Source organism: Procambarus clarkii, chromosome 61, assembly GCF_040958095.1.
Source record: "Procambarus clarkii isolate CNS0578487 chromosome 61, FALCON_Pclarkii_2.0, whole genome shotgun sequence".
NCBI classification, from domain to species: Eukaryota; Metazoa; Arthropoda; class Malacostraca; order Decapoda; family Cambaridae; genus Procambarus; species Procambarus clarkii.
In genome coordinates this window covers 24,449,533-24,465,221 of record NC_091210.1, presented here as the reverse complement: position 1 = coordinate 24,465,221, position 15,689 = coordinate 24,449,533, and positions in this window count along the sequence as shown.

Genomic DNA, 15,689 nt, shown 5'->3' with positions numbered 1-15,689 from the left:
CTTTCACAAGAGATTCATATTGGTGTATGAATGGATTATGAATGACTCATGTTAGGAGTGTAAGTTGCCACAACATCTCAATTTAGTGTTAGATACATATGTCTTGGTTATAAGTTTTGGAAACCTATTTAAGTCCACACACAATATCGTATCTGATACGATAAAACAAACGTTTCCAATACTTTCAAATACTTTCCAGATATGTTGTGGCAACCTAAAATTGTTTGCTGGGCTTACAGTTAAGACCCCACAGACCTGGTCACCCCACACGCAGGGTACACAACATTATCCTCTGTGGCGGGTAGATCCAGAGAAACCTTAGGGGAAGGCAACATAATAGGCAGTCTGGAGTCCCCTACCTTATCCCCTGCTAAATCATTACCCAATATTACATCAACATTAGGGAAAGGTAGGTAAGAAGTGACTTCAACTGTACAAACACCCTTGTGGAACTCAGATTCTAGGGCAACCTTACAGAGGGGTACTGCTTGAGTATCACTAGTGACACCCTCAACCAGAACGACCTCTCCAGAGTCGAGAGTGTTGGCACCTTGCAACGCACTCTCCAAGATTAAAGTCTGGATGGCACCCGTGTCTCGGAAGATCACCACGTCCTTCCAGGAAGAACCCTCAGACAACAAAAGTCTGCCCTTCGACCAGAATGGGGTAAGCAGGTCCAACCACTGTGGGTTAGAGGCCTTACTCCCTAACCCTTCAGAAGGCCTCAAGCCTTGTGTCAAAACAAGAGCATTGGGTCTTTTTTCTAAGTACAGTTGCCAACAACGGCTAGTAATGTGGTTTGCACGTTTACAGTGACCACAGACTCGTCAGGGAGAAGAGACATTACTAACAGGATTTCCCTTTGTTTCACCCTTGGGTGCTGTGGGGTTAGACAATTTAACAGGGTTAGTTTTGTCTGAAACAGAAGGTGCATTAGTTATAGGGTTAGAATGGGCTGGTCCGGACTGGCTGTGGGTATAAGTTTTGTTACTATGTGGGCAATAATTATATTTATTGTGCCTTTTGCCCGCCAATTGGTAGTTCTCTGCCACCTTGGCCAAATACATAATATTTGAATGTACCTCTGTCCTTCCTCGAAGGTACTGTGATACTGGCTCTGGCATATTATCTATGAAATTTTCCGTTAAAACTAAATTTTTTAGTGCCTCGTATGTTTTGGCTTTAGCCGAGCGAATATATTTTTCGAACAATCTTATTTGATCATTAGCAAATTTAATGAGAGGTTGGTTGTGAGTACGCCTAAGGTTGCGATAAGTTTGGTGGTGAGCTTCAGGCGTAATTTCATATGCCCTCAAGATCCATTCCTGACTTTACTATAATCAAAACAATCGCTGTCAGGCATGTTTATAAAAATATCTTGGGCTTTACCACTAAGTCGTCCCTGTAGGATTTTCACCCAATCTTCCTCTGGCCAGTTCATGGACAAGGTCATTCTCTGAAAATGGTTGAAAAACCTTTCAGGGTCTGACTCTGAAAATTTAGGCAAATTATCCTTTTTTTCATAATGCCTGGGGTTTGAATCCCCGGTAGGTGGTGGTACAGTGGTATTCACTCTAAATCTAGCCTCTTCGGTTTTGAGTCTTTGCTCCTCTAGTCTTATTTTCGCTAATTCTAGTGCTACCTCTCTGTCCCTATGAGCTGCACTTTCAGCTTGGCTAGGCTGGCATAAAGGTGTATCACTTACAATAGTTCTTGGTCTATGCAATGTTGTAAGATTTCATTCACCAAGGTCCACTTTTTATCAGTGTCATTTAACTCAAGACCAAATTCGAACAGGAGGATGGCATGTCCTGTTGCATGCCATCCTCCTGTCCAAAGGACAGGAGAATGGCATGCAACATTCAATCTCATGATTTGCAACATGCAACAATCACCTCATGATTTGGTAAATGAGGTGATTTGGTAAAATGCTATGCCCAAGATTACTATCCGAGTGCCGGCGGTGGGGTGGTTCAAATAGCCTCGGCTATCACCTCATTTTGTCCGGTCGTGATGGTCAAGTGGATTAAGGCGTCTTGTACATACCAGTTGCGTTGCTTCTGGGAGTATGGGTTCGAGTCACTTCTGGGGTGTGAGTTTTCAGTTGCATATTGTCCTGGGGACCATTCAGGCTTGTTCGCATTTGTGTTCCTCACGTGTGCCCCAAAGAATGAGGTGATTTGGTAAAATGCTATGCCCAAGATTACTATCCGAGTGCCGGCGGTGGGGTGGTTCAAATAGCCTCGGCTATCACCTCATTTTGTCCGGTCGTGATGGTCAAGTGGATTAAGGCGTCTTGTACATACCAGTTGCGTTGCTTCTGGGAGTATGGGTTCGAGTCACTTCTGGGGTGTGAGTTTTCAGTTGCATATTGTCCTGGGGACCATTCAGGCTTGTTCGCATTTGTGTTCCTCACGTGTGCCCCAAAGAATGAGGTGATTTGGTAAAATGCTATGCCCAAGATTACTATCCGAGTGCCGGCGGTGGGGTGGTTCAAATAGCCTTGGCTATCACCTCATTTTGTCCGGTCGTGATGGTCAAGTGGATTAAGGCGTCTTGTACATACCAGTTGCGTTGCTTCTGGGAGTATGGGTTCGAGTCACTTCTGGGGTGTGAGTTTTCAGTTGCATATTGTCCTGGGGACCATTCAGGCTTGTTCGCATTTGTGTTCCTCACGTGTGCCCCAAAGAATGAGGTGATTTGGTAAAATGCTATGCCCAAGATTACTATCCGAGTGCCGGCGGTGGGGTGGTTCAAATAGCCTCGGCTATCACCTCATTTTGTCCGGTCGTGATGGTCAAGTGGATTAAGGCGTCTTGTACATACCAGTTGCGTTGCTTCTGGGAGTATGGGTTCGAGTCACTTCTGGGGTGTGAGTTTTCAGTTGCATATTGTCCTGGGGACCATTCAGGCTTGTTCGCATTTGTGTTCCTCACGTGTGCCCCAAAGAATGAGGTGATTTGGTAAAATGCTATGCCCAAGATTACTATCCGAGTGCCGGCGGTGGGGTGGTTCAAATAGCCTCGGCTATCACCTCATTTTGTCCGGTCGTGATGGTCAAGTGGATTAAGGCGTCTTGTACATACCAGTTGCGTTGCTTCTGGGAGTATGGGTTCGAGTCACTTCTGGGGTGTGAGTTTTCAGTTGCATATTGTCCTGGGGACCATTCAGGCTTGTTCGCATTTGTGTTCCTCACGTGTGCCCCAAAGAATGAGGTGATTTGGTAAAATGCTATGCCCAAGATTACTATCCGAGTGCCGGCGGTGGGGTGGTTCAAATAGCCTCGGCTATCACCTCATTTTGTCCGGTCGTGATGGTCAAGTGGATTAAGGCGTCTTGTACATACCAGTTGCGTTGCTTCTGGGAGTATGGGTTCGAGTCACTTCTGGGGTGTGAGTTTTCAGTTGCATATTGTCCTGGGGACCATTCAGGCTTGTTCGCATTTGTGTTCCTCACGTGTGCCCCAAAGAATGAGGTGATTTGGTAAAATGCTATGCCCAAGATTACTATCCGAGTGCCGGCGGTGGGGTGGTTCAAATAGCCTCGGCAATCACCTCATTTTGTCCGGTCGTGATGGTCAAGTGGATTAAGGCGTCTTGTACATACCAGTTGCGTTGCTTCTGGGAGTATGGGTTCGAGTCACTTCTGGGGTGTGAGTTTTCAGTTGCGTATTGTCCTGGGGACCATTCAGGCTTGTTCGCATATATATATATATATATATATATATATATATATATATATATATATATATATATATATATATATATATATATATATATATTAGCAGTTTTTCTTGTAAATATATGTTGTTAAATGTGACTGAAAAAGTAAGATTAATAATTCTAAAACGAATTTTCTCAATATTTCTTATGTTTCTTTTTACTGTGGGAGGTAATTGAAAAATCAATTCTCCAAAATTAATGTTTATTTCTAGTCTGATGTGAAGCTTGAACGCATTTCGTAATAACTTATTACATTTTCAAAGACTTTAATTTACACACACAACTGTAACCTGAAGACACTAAACAGTTTCACTTATTCTAACACTTAAACAGATTGATTGATTGATGAAGATTAAGCCACCCAAGAGGTGGCACGGGCATGAATAGCCCGTAAGTGGTACAATTTTTTTTCTCAGTATTCTGAGGTTGCATTTAACCATCAAGCTGTTATCGCGGGGGAGGATACTGCTTCACAGTCTTTATGAGGGTGTCCAGCTGCTGGACACCTTTGTTGACCAGGAGAGTGGCTGTGTTGATGGCTTCAGGGTGGCCACTGCATGATTCAGGAACTCTAAAAGCTCTTCTAAGGTCATCACTTAAACAGCTTATCTGTTTTACATATACTCGCACTTGGGTGAGGTGATATGGTGCAACAGTTTGGGATGAGGTGAACAAATTTGTGACAAACGGAAAACAGAACACGAAACAATGGGTATTAATTGGATGGAAGCAACTGCAGAGGACCTTTTGGCCCATACTTCCACTTGATGCTTCTATATTGGGCCTTGCATAGTAGGCTGAGAAGTGCGTTCTGGCTACTAGGTACGACATATATATATATATATATATATATATATATATATATATATATATATATATATATATATATATATATATATATATATATATATATATATATATATATATATATATATATATATATATATATATATATATATATATATATATATATATATATATATATATATATATATGTATATGCCTCGATTTACGATGGTAATCCGTTCCCAGAGACGTATTGTAAGTCGAAATATCGTAAGTCGAAACGATTTTCCTTATAAAAAATAAAGGGAATTGAATTAATCTGTTCCACACCCTCAAAAATATTGTCTTAAAAATACATTTTATACTGCATACAATTTTTCTTCTTTAGCTACAATACAGTACATTTGTTTATCTACCACTATGGAGAACTCTTGATGGCATATGGAAGATGGTGAGGAGGGGGGGGGGAGGAGGTGAGGTGTGTACAGGACACCTTAATTCACTTGACCATCATGACCGGAGAAAAGGAAGTGATAGCTGAAGCTATTTGAACCACTTCCCCGCTGGCACTCAGATGGTAATCTTGGGCGTAGCATTTTATCAAATCACCTCATTCTTTGGGGCAAATGTGAGGAACATAAATGCGAACAAGACTGAATGGTCCCCAGGACTATATGCAACTGAAAACTCACACCCCAGAAGTGACTCGATCCCATACTGGCAGGAGCAACGCAACTGTTATGTAGAGGATGCCTTAATCCACCTGACCATCACGACCGGATAAAAGAAAGTGGTTGCTGTTGCTATTTGAACCACGTCCCTCCCGTCCCTCGGATGGTAGTCTTGGGCATAGCATTTTATCAAATCACCTCATTCTTTGGGGCACACGTGAGAAACACAAATGCGAACAAGCCTGAATGGTCGCTAGGACTATATGGTTCTGAAAACTCACACCCCAGAAGTGACTCGAACCCATACTGCCAGGAGCAACACAATTGGTATGTACAGGACGCCTTAATCCACTTGACCATCACGACCGGACAAAAGGAAGTGATAGTCGAAGCTATTTGAACCACTTACCCATCGGTACTCGGAGGGTAATCTTTAGCATAGCATTTTATCAAGTCACTTCATTCTTGGGGCACACGTAAGGAATACAAATGCGAACAAGCATGAGTGGTCCCCAGGACTATATGCAACTGAAAACTCACACCCCAGAAGTGACTTGAACCCATACTGCCAGGAGCAACGCAACTGGTATGTACAGGACGCCTTAATCCACTTGACCAAACGACCGGAAAAAAGAAAGTGATAGCCGAAGCTATTTGAACCACTTCCTAGCTGGCACTCGGATGGTAATATTGGACATAGAATTTTATCAAATCGCCTCATTCTTTGGGGCACATGTGAGGAACACAAATGCGAACAAGCCTGAATGGTCGCTAGGACTATTTGGTTCTGAAAACTCAAACGCTAGAAGTGACTCGAATCCATACTGCCAGGAGCAACGTGTACAGGATGCCTTAATCCACTTGATCATCACGACCGGACAAAAGGAAGTGATAGTTGTAGCTATTTGAACCACTTCCCCACCAGCACTTGGATGGAAATCTTGGGCATAGAATTTTATCATATCGCCTCCTTCTTTGGGGCACACGTGAGGAACACATATGCGAACAAGCCTGAATGGTCCCCAGGACTATATGCAACTAAAAACTCAAACCCCAGAAATGACTCGAACCCATACTGCCAGGAGCAATGCAACTGGTATGTACAAGATGCCTTAATCCACTTGATCACCACTACCAGACAAACGGAAGTGTTAGCATGAAGCTATTTGAACCACTTCCCTGCTGATACTCGGATGGTAATCTTGGGCATAGCATTTTATCAAATCACCTCATTCTTTGGGGCACACATGAGGAACACAAATGCGAACAAGCCTGAATGGTCCCCAGGACTATATGCAACTGAAAACTCAAACCCCAGAAGTGACTCGAACCCATACTGCCAGGAGCAACGCAACTGGTATGTACAGGACGCCTTAATCCACTTGACCATCATGACTGGATAAAAGGAAGTGATATCCAAAGCTATTTGAACCACTTACCCACTGACACTCGGATGGTAATCTTGGGCATAGCATTTTATCAAATCACCTCATTCTTTGGAGCACACGTGAGGAAAACAAATGCGAACAAGCCTGAAAGGTCCCCAAGACTCATATGCAACAGAAAACTCACACCCCAAAAGTGACTCGAACCCATACTGCAAGGAGCAACGCAACTAGTATGTACAGGATGCCTTAATCCATTTCATCATCACGACCAGACAATAGGAAGTGATAGCAGAAGCTATATGAACCACTTCCCCGCTGACACTCGGATGGTAATCTTGGGCATAATATTTTATCAAATCACCTCATTCTTTGGGGCACACGTGAGGAACACAGACGCGAACAAGCCTGAATGGTCCCCAGGTTAATATGAAACTGAAAACTCATACCCCAGAAGTGATTCGAACCCATACTGCCAGGAGCAACGCAACTGGTATGTACAGGATGCCTTAATGCACTTGAATTTATGACCGGACAAAAGAAAGTGATAGCAGAAGCTATTTGAACCACTTCCCCGCTGGCACTCGGATGGTAATCTTGGGCATAGCAATTTATCAAATCACCTCATTCTTTGGGGCACATATGAGGAACACAAGTGCGAACAAGCCTGAATGGCCCCCAGGACTATATGCAAGTGAAAACTCACACCACAAAAGTGACTCGAACCCATACTACACAAATGTGAACAAGCGTGAATGGTCCCCAGGACTATATGCAACTGAAAACACAGACCCCAGAAGTGACTCGAACCCATACTGCCAGGAGCAACGCAACTGGTATGTACAGGACACCTTTATCCACTTGATCATCACAACCAGACAAAAGGTATTGATAGCAGAAGCTATTTGAACCACTTCCCTTCTGACACTCGGATGGTAATCTTGGGCATAGCACTTTATCAAATCATCTCATTCTTTGGGGCACACATGAGGAACACAAATGTAAACAAGCCTGAATGGTCCCCAGGACTATATGCAACTAAAAACTCACACCCCAGAAGTGACTCAAACCTATACTGCCAGGAGCAAGGCAACTGTTATATACAGGACACCTTAATCCACTTGACCATCATGACCGGACAAAAGGAAGTGATAGCTGAAATTATTTGAACCACTTCCCCTTCTGGCTCTCAGATGGTAATCTTGGGCATAGCATTTTATCAAATCACCTCATTCTTTGGGGCACACGTGAGAAACACAAATGCGAACAAGCCTGAATGGTCGCTAGGACTATATGGTTCTGAAAACTCACACCCCAGAAGTGACTCGAACCCATACTGCCAGGAGCAATGCAACTGTTATGTACAGGAGGCCTTAATCCACTTGACCATCACGACCGGATAAAAGGAAGTGATAGCCGAAGCTATTTGAACCACTTCCCTCCCGGCCCTCGGATGGTAATCTTGGGCGTAGCATTTTATCAAATCACCTCATTCTTTGGGGCACACGTGAGGAACACAAATGTAAACAAGCCTGAATGGTCGCTAGGACTATATGGTTCTGAAAACTCACACCCCAGAAGTGACTCGAACCTATACTGCCAGGAGCAACACAACTGGTATGTACAGGACACCTTAATCCACTTGACCATCAGGACCGGACAAAAGGAAGTGATAGCCGAAGCTATTTGAACCACTTACCCATCGGTACTCGGACGGAAATCTTGGTCGCAGCATTTTATCAAATCACCTCATTCTTTTGGCCACACGTAAGGAACACAAATGCGAACAAGCATGAATGGTCCCCAGGACTATATGACACTGAAAACTCACACCCGAGAAGTGACTTGAACCCATACTGCCAGGAGCAACCCAACATGTATGTACAGGATGCCTTAATCCACTTGACCAAACGACCGGACAAAGGGAAGTGATAGCTGAAGCTATTTGAACCACTTCCTCGCTGGCACTCGGATGGTTATATTGGACATAGCATTTTATCAAATCGCCTCATTCTTTGGGGAACACTTGAGGAACACAAATGCGAACAAGCCTGAATGGTCGCTAGGACTATTTGGTTCTGAAAACTCAAACCCCAGAAGTGACTCGAACTCATACTACCAGAAGCAATGCATTTGGTATGTACAGGACGCCTTAATCCACATGATCATCACGACCGGACAAAAGGAAGTGATAGCCGAAGCTATTTGAACCACTTACCCGCCGACACTCGGATGATAATCTTGGGCATAGCATTTTATCAAATCACTTCATGGTTTGGGGCACAAGAGAGGAAAACAAATGCGAACAAGCCTGAATGGTCCCCAGGACTATATGCAACAGAAAACTCACACCCCAGTAGTGACTCGAACCCATACTGCCAGGAGCCACGCAACTGGTATATACAGGATGCCTAAATCCACTTGACCATCACGACCAAACTAAAGGAAGTGATAGCCGAAGCTATTTGAACCACTTACCCACCAGCATTTGCATGGTAATCTTGGGTATAGCATTTCATCAAATCACGTCATTCTTTGGGGCACAAGTGAGGAACACAAATGCGAACAAGTGTGAATGGTCCCCAGGACTATATGCAACTGAAAACTCACACCCCAGAAGCGACTTGAACCCTTACAGCCAGGAGCAACGCAACTGGTATGTACAGGATGCCTTAATCCACTTGACCAAACGACCGGACAAAGGGAAGTGATAGCTGAAGCTATTTGAACCACTTCCTCGCTGGCACTCGGATGGTAATATTGGACATAGCATTTTATCAAATCGCCTCATTCTTTGGGGCACACTTGAGGAACACAAATGCGAACAAGCCTGAATGGTCGCTAGGACTATTTGGTTTTGAAAACTCAAACCCCAGAAGTGACTCGAACTCATACTACCAGAAGCAATGCATTTGGTATGTACAGGACGCCTTAATCCACATGATCATCACGATCGGACAAAAGGAAGTGATAGCCAAAGCTATTTGAACCTCTTACCTGCCGACACTCGGATGATAATCTTGGGCATAGTATTTTATCAAATCACTTCATTCTTTGGGGCACTAGTGAGGAAAACAAATGCGAACAAGCCTGAATGGTCCCCAGGACTATATGCAACTGAAAACTCATACCCCAGAAGTGACTTGAACCCATACTGCCAGGAGCAACACAACAGGTATGTACAGGACGCCTTAATCCACTTGACCAAACGACCGGACAAACGGAAGTGATAGCCAAAGCTATTTGAACCACTTCCTCGCCGGCACTCGGATGGTAATATTGGACATAGCATTTTATCAAATCGCCTCATTCTTTGGGGCACACGTGAGGAACACATATGTGAACAAGCCTGAATGGTCCCCAGGACTATATGCAATTGAAAACTCACACCCCAGAAGTGACTCAAACCCATAATGCCAGGAGCAACGCAACTGGTATGTATAGGACGCCTTAACCTACTTGACCATCACGACCGGATAAAAGGAAGTGATAGCCGAAGCTATATGAAGCACTTCCCTCCCGGCCCTCGGATGGTAATCTTGTGCGTAGCATTTTATCAAATCACCTCATTCTTTGGGGCACATGTGAGGAACACAAATGTAAACAAGCCTGAATGGTCGCTAGGACTATATGGTTCTGAAAACTCACACCCCAGAAGTGATTCGAACCTATACTGCCAGGAGCAACACAACTGGTATGTACAGGACACCTTAATCCACTTGACCATCAGGACCGGACAAAAGGAAGTGATAGCCGAAGCTATTTGAACCACTTACCCATCGGTACTCGGATGGAAATCTTGGTCGCAGAATTTTATCAAATCACCTCATTCTTTTGGCCACACATAAGGAACACAAATGCGAACAAGCATGAATGGTCCCCAGGACTATATGACACTGAAAACTCACACCCGAGAAGTGACTTGAACCCATACTGCCAGGAGAAACCCAACATGTATGTACAGAATGCCTTAATCCACTTGACCAAACGACCGGACAAAGGGAAGTGATAGCCGAAGCTATTTAAACCACTTCATCGCTGGCATTCGGATGGTAATATTGGACATAGCATTTTATCAAATCGCCTCATTCTTTGGGGCACACGTGAGGAACACAAATGCGAACAAGCCTGAATGGTCGCTAGGATTATTTGGTTCTGAAAACTCAAACCCCAGAAGTGACTCGAACCCATACTGCCAGGAGCAATGCATTTGGTATGTACAGGACGCCTTAATCCACATGATCATCACGACCAGACAAAAGGAAGTGATAGCCGAAGCTATTTGAACCATTTACCCGCCGACACTCGGATGATAATCTTGGGCATAGCATTTTATCAAATCACTTCATGGTTTGGGGCACAAGAGAGGAAAACAAATGCGAACAAGCCTGAATGGTCCCCAGGACTATATGCAACAGAAAACTCACACTCCAGTAGTGACTCGAACCCATACTGCCAGGAGCCACGCAACTGGTATATACAGGATGCCTAAATCCACTTGACCATCACGACCAAACTAAAGGGAGTGATAGCCGAAGCTATTTGAACCACTTACCCACCGGCATTTGCATGGTAATCTTGGGTATAGCATTTCATCAAATCACGTCATTCTTTGGGGCACAAGTGAGGAACACAAATGCGAACAAGCGTGAATGGTCCCCAGGACTATATGCAACTGAAAACTCACACCCCAGAAGCGACTTGAACCCTTACAGCCAGGAGCAACGCAACTGGTATGTACAGGATGCCTTAATCCACTTGACCAAACGACCGGACAAAGGGAAGTGATAGCTGAAGCTATTTGAACCACTTCCTCGCTGGCACTCGGATGGTAATATTGGACATAGCATTTTATCAAATCGTCTCATTCTTTGGGGCACACTTGAGGAACACAAATGCGAACAAGCCTGAATGGTCGCTAGGACTATTTGGTTCTGAAAACTCAAACCCCAGAAGTGACTCGAACCCATACTACCAGAAGCAATGCATTTGGTATGTACAGGACGCCTTAATCCACATGATCATCACGATCGGACAAAAGGAAGTGATAGCCAAAGCTATTTGAACCTCTTACCTGCCGACACTCGGATGATAATCTTGGGCATAGTATTTTATCAAATCACTTCATTCTTTGGGGCACTAGTGAGGAACACATATGTGAACAAGCCTGAATGGTCCCCAGGACTATATGCAATTGAAAACTCACACCCCAGAAGTGACTCGAACCCATACTGCCAGGAGCAACGCAACTGGTATGTAAAGGACGCCTTAACCCACTTGACCATCACGACCGGATAAAAGGAAGTGATAGCCGAAGTTATTTGAACCACTTGCCTCCCAGCCCTCGGATGGTAATCTTGGGCGTAGCATTTTATCAAATCACCTCATTCTTTGGGGCACACGTGAGGAACACAAATGTAAACAAGCCTGGATGGTTGCTAGGACTATATGGTTCTGAAAACTCACACCCCAGAAGTGACTCGAACCTATACTGCCAGGAGCAACACAACTGGTATGTACAGGACACCTTAATCCACTTGACCATCAGAACCGGACAAAAGGAAGTGATAGCCGAAGCTATTTGAACCACTTACCAATCGGTACTCGGATGGTAATCTTCGTCGTAGCATTTTATCAAATCACCTCATTCTTTTGGCCACACGTAAGGAACACAAACGCGAACAAGCATGAATGGTCCCCAGGACTATATGACACTGAAAACTCACACCCCAGAAGTGACTTGAACCCATACTGCCAGGAGCAACCCAACATGTATGTACAGGATGCCTTAATCCACGTGACCAAACGACCGGACAAAGGGAAGTGATAGCCGAAGCTATTTAAACCACTTCATCGCTGGCACTCGGATGGTAATATTGGACATAGCATTTAATCAAATCGCCTCATTCTTTGGAGTACACTTGAGGAACACAAATGCGAACAAGCCTGAATGGTCGCTAGGACTATTTGGTTCTGAAAACACAAACCCCAGAAGTGACTCGAACCCATACTGCCAGGAGCAACGCATTTGGTATGTACAGGACGCCTTAATCCACATGATCATCATGACCAGACAAAAGATGTGATAGCCGAAGCTATTTGAATAACTTACCCGCCGATCCTCGGATGATAATCTTGGGCATAGCATTTTATCAAGTCACCGCGTTCTTTGGGGCACACGTAAGGAATACAAATGCGAACAAGCATGAATGGTCTCCAGGACTATATGCAACTGAAAACTCACACCACAGAAGTGACTCGAACCCATACTGCCAGGAGCAACGCAACTGGTATATACAGGATGCCTTAATTCACTTGATCACCACTACCAGACAAAAGGAAGTGATAGCCGAAGCTATTTGAACCAATTACCTGCCGGCATTTGGATGGTAATCTTGGGTATAGCATTTCATCAAATCACCTCATTCTTTGGGGCTCAAATGAGGAACACAAATGCGAACAAGCGTGAATGGTCCCCAGGACTATATGCAACTGAAAATTCACACCCCAGAAGTGACTTGAACCCATACTGCCAGGAGCAACGCAACTGGCATGTACAGGATGCCTTAATCCACTTGACCAAACGACCGGACAAAGGGAAGTGATAGCCGAAGCTATTTGAACCACTTCCTCGCTGGCACTTGGATGGTAATATTGGACACAGCATTTTATCAAATCGCCTCATTCTTTGGGGCACACGTGAGGAACACAAATGCGAACAAGCCTGAATAGTCGCTAGGATTATTTGGTTCTGAAAACTCAAACCCCAGAAGTGACTCGAACCCATACTGCCAGGAGCAACTCATTTGGTATGTACAGGACGCCTTAATCCACATGATCATCACGACCGGACAAAAGGAAGTGATAGCCGAAGCTATTTGAACCACTTACCCGCTGACACTCGGATGATAATCTTGGGCATAGCATTTTATCAAATCACTTCATTCTTTGGGGCACAAGTGAGGAAAACAAATGCGAATAAGCCTGAATGGTCCCCAGGACTATATGCAATTGAAAACTCACACCCCAGAAGAGACTCGAACCCATACTGCCAGGAGCAACGCAACTGGTATGTACAGGACACCTTAATCCACTTGATCATCACGACCAGACAAAAGGAAGTGATAGCAGAAGCTATTTGAACCACTTCCCCGCTGACACTCGGATGGTAATCTTGGGCATAGCATTTTATCAAATCATCTCATTTATTGGGGCACACATGAGGAACATAAATGCGAACAAGCCTGAATGGTCCCCAGGACTATATGCAATTGAAAACTCACACCCCAGAAGTGACTCGAACCCATACTGCCAGGAGCAACGCAACTGGTATGTAAAGGACGCCTTAATCCACTTGACCATCATGACCGGATAAAAGGAAGTGATAGCCGAAGCTATTTAATCCACTTACCCATCGGTACTCGGATGGTAATCTTGATCGTAGCATTTTATCAAATCACTTCATTTTTTGGCCACACGTAAAGAACACAAATGCGAACAAGCATGAATGGTCCCCAGGACTATATTCAACTGAAAACTCACACCACAGAAGTGACTCAAACCCATACTACCAGGAGCAACGCAACTGTTATGTACAGGATGCCTTAATCCACTTGACCATCAGGACCGTACAAAAGGAAGTGATAGCTGAAGCTATTTGAACCACTTCCCCGCTGGCACTTAGATGGTATTCTTGGGCATAGCATTTTATCAAATCACCTCATTTTTTGGGGCACACGTGAGAAACATAGACGCGAACAAGCCTGAATGGTATCCAGGATAATATGCAACTGAAAACTCACACCCCAGAAGTGACTCGAACCCATACTGCCAAGAGCAACGCAACTGGTATGTACAGAACGACTTAATGCACTTGAATTTATGACCGGACAAAAGAAAGTGATAGCCGAAGCTATTTGAACCACTTCCCCGCTGACACTCGGATAGTAATCTTGGGCTTAGTATTTTATCAGATCACCTCATTCTTTGGGGCACACGTGAGGAACACAAATGCGAACAAGCGTGAATGGTCCCCAGGACTATATGCAACTGAAAACTCACACCCCAGAAGTGACTTCAACCCATACTGCCAGGAGCAACGCAACTGGTATGTATAGGACGCCTTAATCCTCTTCAACATCACGACCGGACAAAGGGAAATGATAGCTGAAGCTATCTGAACCACTTACCCGCCGGCACTCGGATGGTAATCTTGGGCAAAGCATTTTATTAAATCAACTCAATCTTTAAGGCACATGTGAGGAACACATAAGCGAACAAGCCTGAATGGTCCCCAGGACTATATGCAACTGAAAACTCACACCCCAGAAGTGACTCGAACCGATACTGCCAGGAGCAACGCAACTGGTATGTACAAGACGCCTTAATCCACTTGATCATCACGACCAGACAAAAGGAAGTGATAGCAGAAGCTATTTGAACCACTTCCCCGCTGACACTCGGATGGTAATCTTGGGCATAGCATTTTATCAAATCATCTCATTCTTTGGGGCACACATGAGGAACATAAATGCGAACAAGCCTGAATGGTCCTAAGGACTATATGCAATTGAAAACTCACACCCCAGAAGTGACTCGAACCCATACTGCCAGGAGCAACGCAACTGGTATGTAAAGGACGCCTTAATCCACTTGACCATCACGACCGGATAAAAGGAAGTGATAGCCGAAGCTATTTGAACCACTTACCCGCCGGCACTCGGATGGTAATCTTGGGCAAAGCATTTTATTAAATCAACTCAATCTTTAAGGCACATGTTAGGAACACATAAGCGAACAAGCCTGAATGGTCCCCAGGACTATATGCAACTGAAAACTCACACCCCAGAAGTGACTCGAACCCATACTGCCAGGAGCAACGCAACTGGTATGTACAAGACGCCTTAATCCACTTGATCATCACGACCAGACAAAAGGAATTGAAAGCAGAAGCTATTTGAACCACTTCCCCGCTGACACTCGGATGGTAATCTTGGGCATAGCATTTTATCAGATCATCTTATTCTTTGGGGCACACATGAGGAACACAAATGCAAACAAACCTGAATGGTCCCCAATACTATATGCAACTGAAAATCACACCCCAGAAGTGACTCGAACCCATA